The sequence below is a fragment of the Nannobrachium achirus genome (assembly GCF_963921795.1).
Source record: "Nannobrachium achirus genome assembly, chromosome: 16".
NCBI classification, from domain to species: Eukaryota; Metazoa; Chordata; class Actinopteri; order Myctophiformes; family Myctophidae; genus Nannobrachium; species Nannobrachium achirus.
Genome location: NC_137823.1, coordinates 49,144,733 through 49,150,732, shown reverse-complemented (window position 1 = coordinate 49,150,732; position 6,000 = coordinate 49,144,733). Strand labels below are relative to the sequence as shown.

The following is a 6,000-nucleotide window of genomic DNA, read 5'->3' as shown; positions in this document are numbered from 1 at the left end:
AAGACACTGAATTGCAAGCCCCATAGCAGATCATCACAAAGCCAACATAATTGATGCCCAGTGCACAAGTGGCATAGTTCTATAATGGAAACAAAAAGTATTAAAATACATGCTGGTTGTGATGATGAAGTATTGGTTAAACAAGCCTTGGAAACATCACTGTTCTGTTTTATCACATTTTCCACATCAAGCCCCTCACCTTGGTGTACTCGCTAGACAGGAAGCTCTGTTCAAAGCCACTGTACATGGTGAGAGGGATGAGGATGAGGAGCCTGCGATCCCTGAGCAGGCGGAACGTGGCCAAGAACGTGCTGCAGAATGGCTCCCGGTCCCGCGGAACTCCCTGGCCTGACCCTGGTCAATGTTGTCCAGGAACACTGCCACAATGATCATGGCCAACACCCCGACGCCTTAGAACAGTTTCAAACCCAGGGAGAGATGTTTTCTTTGAAAATGGATTGGAAAGAAGTTATTCGGAGATAGAATGACTTACAGATTTATAAAATAAAGACATAAAATAATAATAAAGACAGAACAAAAAGCATAAAATTATCATGATGTTACCGATGTAGGCTCCGACCAGCGTCTTGACCAGCTTTTCTTCTGGTTTCATGATGGTGACTTTTAGCTGGACGTCACATTCAGCCACTCCACAGAGCTCCAAATGTTCCTGCGTGATGTTGGCTGGAAGACCACATATATTTTATTTGTCAATATTGTACTTCTTTGTCGATCTTGTATAAATAAAGGTCTAATAAAAAGAATAATAAAAATAGGAATACCACATCTGTATGCCTCTGGCTCTGCCAACCAGGCATTCGAGCCTATATGGTACAGTACACGCCTTAATCACTCGGCTATCGGCGCCCTAGACTTTGAGGTAAAGGTCAATAACCTTTGACCACCTACTTCACCCTTGAGTCTAAGTGGACAAGTGTGCCAAATTTCTTCAAGGCGTTCCTCAGATATCCCAGCAAGCACGGTCAGGACCTGGACCAATCAGTGACGTCTCGATTGGGGCCAGATCAAGTCAAACCATGACTACTCAGATCTGGCCTAGAATATCACCTGATTTAAACCAACATAAATCCTGCCCACGAAAACGGATGTCCTGGATTAATCAGAGAGGGTCCGATCAAGGCCAGATAAATATCATAACTAGTCATATCATATATCCCAGAATATAACCTTACATGCTCATATTTCAACTAACATTACACACAATAACAACAATCCTGTCAAACAAAAAAGTCCATATGACGTGACGTCAAGATCATCCCCAAGACCCCATATGGGCTGTGATCTGGCCTAGTTCTGAACGTCACCAGAGTCACCGGAGGACGTTATCATAACGTCAACATGATGTGATTTGGCTTGCAGGGATTGCATTTACAAAGTTGGAACAGACAAATGGATCATGGATGGACAGACAGACAGACAGACAGACAGACAGACAGACAGACAGACAGACAGATAGATAGACAGACAGACAGACAGACAGACAGACAGACAGATAACCGGAAACACAATGCTTCCAGCCTAGGCTAAAACATAAAAGTCTAAAAGGCATACAAATATAGGATGTTTGCCTGTGATTAATTCTTGCGTAACGAAACATGATATTATGTTGCTAACCACAACCTAGCACATCAGTGGTTGTAACTTGTAATTATGAAGAGCTTCAACATGGGAACTTCCACCAATGTTACAATTGTCAATGAAGTCTCTCTGCAATTGAAATCTAAACCTACAACTAATAGGAATGAAGCATATTTTAGGTGTACCTATGTTGGAGTCCTGTTGGAATATGAGGGAGGACATGAGGTTTCCCCAGACTGCAGAGGACTGGAACACGAAAAAGAAGATGCCAAAGTATTGGTTGATGACATCGGCACCCTTCCTGCCGTCCTGGGCAGCCTGTAGATTACCAGAGATGGTCAGGTAGGCACATTTGGCCGACCATAGAGGTGAACCGCCCAAACCCAGGATCACAGAGGTAGGGATGAGTGTGTACCTGTATGAGAAGAGGACAGGCAACCATTATTGTCATTTGTTTATGTGTTCCTTTAGCCCTCTTTGTTCCTACGTTCTGAAGCTAAGGTAGCCTAGTTCCAGACCCTGAATCGTTAGCCACACCCCTTTAAATTTTTGTTTTGAATAATGAAGTGAAACGAAATGTCAATTCAGGCTGAGTGTCAGGCTAAAGCTAAGGACTCATTTATTGTCACATGGTTGATAAAAATGCATAATTTTCAGATGGATAGATGGCAGGCAGACAGACGGACAGACAGACGGACAGAGAGATGAATTGGTGTCTCACCATCCAGGATAGAGGTTTCCAAAGGAGTAGGCGACATAGCAGGCCATGCTGAACACGATGGTCCACTTGCAGCCCAGGTTCTTGATCATGATGGGGGGCAGGAACATGGAGGAGACGATCATGGAACCATAGATGACACTCAGAGATGCGACCCCCATCCCCTGCTCCGCATTCAGACTGCTCTGGATGTAATTGTCGATGCATTACATCAACAAATGACTTGATATACAGTACCTTGCCTAAATAGAGATGACACGTGTCTTTGGTACAAAAATGTATGGTCTCCAATATAATTTGAATTTAGATGTTGAAAAAGGTGGCTTGTAAGAAAAGCATATTCCTTTGTGTACTTTTTCAATTGTTACAAAGTTGCAAAATAACCTTTTCATGCTCTGATGTTGATAAAAACTGGTCTTATTGCTGAGACAATAATGTAGATGCCAGTTTGCATGTGTTTGAGTTGCCATTGTCAATTTTAGGATTATATACAGTAGTTCAACACGTGACCTTAAACTCTGCTGTGCCTGAATGAACCACGTCTGTTTGAGTCAACTTGTGAACTTACCTGTAGACTTTGCAGGCTTAGATAAGCTGTAAACAGTGACAGAAAGCCAACGGAGACCACAACCACGTTCTTTAAGTTACGGTTGAACATTTCTGCTTTGTGTTAATCTCCAAGGAACCTTCACCTTTAACAAAGATAAAATAATAAAACATTAATAGTAATAATAATAATGATAATCAACTGTATATTCTAAATCAGATTCACAGAGATAATCCAAGTGCAATTCAAAGGAGCTTCTCTCTGGCGGAAACAAGCGTGTCTTTGATATAGTCGTGTTTGAGTTTAAAGTTCATGTTGTCTCCCTCTCAGCTTTCCATTAACTGTCTCTCCTAGAGCTGCGTCTCAAATCCTTAAATCAAATATTTCCTAGCTAAGACCTGAAAAGTTGGATTACTGGAACATACAATAAGTGAAGCTGTGCTGCCCCTGGCAACTGAATTTCCCCCTAGGTTTAACAAAGTTATCTAGTTACAGTAGGTCTGTCTGTCTGACAGACAATCTATTTGGTGTGTTGTTAGTTAAACAAGCACCAAAATTAAAGGACTGTAGAAATGGTTAATGTACTTCTGGTTGTATCAGTGATGTGCACAGACCTTGGTTTTGTTTGACTTGATTTATGTTTTTATACCATAAAAACATGGCACGGCAAGGATATATGTGTACAGTACCAAACCCATCTCTTTATGTGGGAGATATGCAATATGCAGTGGACATGATTGACAACTCTGCCAATCAATCAACTCAAGAGTTAATTACCTTTAGGCGTTTAGTGCAAGATCAGAGTAAATTCCACAAACCCTATACTCGACAAATGACAACGTAGGCCTAAATGGTCACATAAGTGTTCAAAGAATAATGAATGAAAGTAACAGGTAAGCCATTCCTTGTAGCCTATTTAGGGTGCATTGGTACCCGCAAATTGCAACACGGTTGAATCTAGGGTGCATTACCTCCCATAGGCAGCCAATGCATCAAAACTGTTTTTTTTTTTTTTGCTATCAGATTGTATTAAACGACGTCAAACTCACCACTATTGGGGCTGTATGGAAAGCTTGGAGTATCCTCTTTCTATCTGCAAAGTGTTTGTCTCATAAAAACCCAGCATAGAAATGTTATGAGCTACTTTCTATCAAGAAATTCAGTTCAGGTGATTATTTTTTCTAAGTGCTGGAGTTTGGAGGCGATTTAAAAGTGTTGCAATTTGCGTCTAGTGCATTGGATGCAGGCAGTAACCAGAAGTGCAACCAGGAGCCAGTGATGCGAATAACACATTTTGACTGCAGTGTTACAAATTGACTTGGACACTATCTTATATATACATTCCTCTAAGAGCCGCATCCCACTTCCAAGCCCATTCACGCCCACTTCACATCCACTCCAACTCATAGGTAGGGAGAGCAGATGTCGGTAGAACTCACTCATTAGGGAATAATACCGCCCATAACTCTATCATTGGCCCCCCGTTGCCATGGTGACCGGTGACCGCCGTCCATTGGCTCGTATTCCCAGCTATGGGACCGGCGGATCCAATTTCAAACGAGGGGGGCGTAGCCAGAACACACACACACACACACACACACACACACACACACACACAAAAATAGCTAATAGTTAGCTCACAACTTTCCACTTTTCTTTCACCTCAATCGCAGTAACGTCCGTATACATCACGTCAATCACCAATACATTTTTTTTTCAACATTTTTTTTCCAACATTTTTTTTTCAAAACATTTTTTTTTTCAAAAAACTTTTTTTTTTCAAAAAAACTTTTTTCCCAAAAAACTTTTTTTCTAAAAACTTTTTTTTTTTCAAAAACTTTTTTTTTTCAAAAAATCTTTTTTTTTTCAAAAACTTTTTTTTTTTTCAAAAAACTTTTTTTTTTCCAAAAAACTTCTTTTTTTTCCAAAAAACTTTTTTTTTTTCCAAAAAACTTTTTTTTTCTCAAACATTTTTTTTTTTTCAAAACTTCTTTTTTTTTACCCATATTTGACCATTACACACCACGCTGCCGCAACATGGCAAGACTTTTGCGGCCCAAAGGCCATATATATGTATATATATATATATGAGCCAGTCTTTTGAACGGCTCTTTGAAAGGAACGGATCCGAGATCCGGCTCACTTCAGAGAGCCATAAATCCCATCTCTACTGTGTGCACTGCAGTCGCACATGCGCAGTAGAGTGGGAGGGGGGTCCTAGCGAGAGGTGGCTAAAATATATGCCTGTATAAAAAATGTCGTTTTATATTAATTGTATGACAATTAAGTACAATCATGGCGGCAAACATAGCTTAGTAGCTTGCCAGAGTATTGAGCAGTGTACATGCCAAGCGGGGAACCGTTACGTTTACTGGTTTGCTGGGAATAGCCCTTCATGGCCTCCATGGCCTCTCTCACAAATAATATTATAAAGATATATATATAATATATATGATCGTGGCCTCTATCGTGATACATAAACTGCCCAATTGCAATAGAATCTGATCAAAGCCACCCTGTACCTCAGGGGTTTGTTTTCGCCGAATATCTACTCCTAGATGCAACGCGGCGACCTAGAGGGGAGGCCGGCGTAGCCGGCCGACCTTCTAGTAGGTAAACAATCAGGTTCTTGGGAATTGGAACAGGAAATTTAAAGTTTCGGGACGAGTTTCGGGACAATCAGGAGCAGAACTTTATAGGGAAGTCTTCACTGGAGTTCAGTGTAAGTCAGAAGTAGCCTAGCTGAGCTAGACATCCCAGCCATGTTAAAACAAGGAGGGAATGATACTGCAGTTAGTTAGCTAGATGCATTAGTATCTCGGCTGGCCCCAGGCTAAGTCAGAAGTATAATAGAGTCCACATAATTACTTTATCCAACCTTCCATATTTAACTGATACTATAGCCTACTGATTTGTAACATTTATGAGTGAGCAGACTCATAAATGTCTCACAAATGGACACATTTCCTAATAATGACACTTCTTGAGATTCTAACTCCCCTTTCTGTGGAAATTCTTGACCTCACTTTCCAGTAAATGATTTCATTGACTCATCATCTTAGGTCACAAGGTCATTTAGTGCACTGCTTCTCAAGTAGTGGTCCATGAACCACTAATGGTCCATGGCATGATTACA

At 40.9% G+C, this 6,000-nt stretch overlaps 1 pseudogene across 1 annotated transcript in view; it reads right to left on the bottom strand.

Moving 5' to 3' along the window:
* The window catches only part of LOC308301111 (protein unc-93 homolog A-like), a 4,404-nt pseudogene extending 1,429 nt beyond the window's left edge, over nucleotides 1–2,975 (bottom strand). The window contains exons 1-6 of the transcript XR_013963378.1: nucleotides 2,886–2,975; nucleotides 2,321–2,502; nucleotides 1,785–2,014; nucleotides 565–684; nucleotides 200–410; nucleotides 6–79 (exon numbers count right to left, since the gene is read on the bottom strand). The product of XR_013963378.1 is annotated as a protein unc-93 homolog A-like (transcript). The remainder of the gene's footprint in view (nucleotides 1–5; nucleotides 80–199; nucleotides 411–564; nucleotides 685–1,784; nucleotides 2,015–2,320; nucleotides 2,503–2,885) is intronic.
* Nucleotides 2,976–6,000: the final 3,025 nt, after the last annotated feature.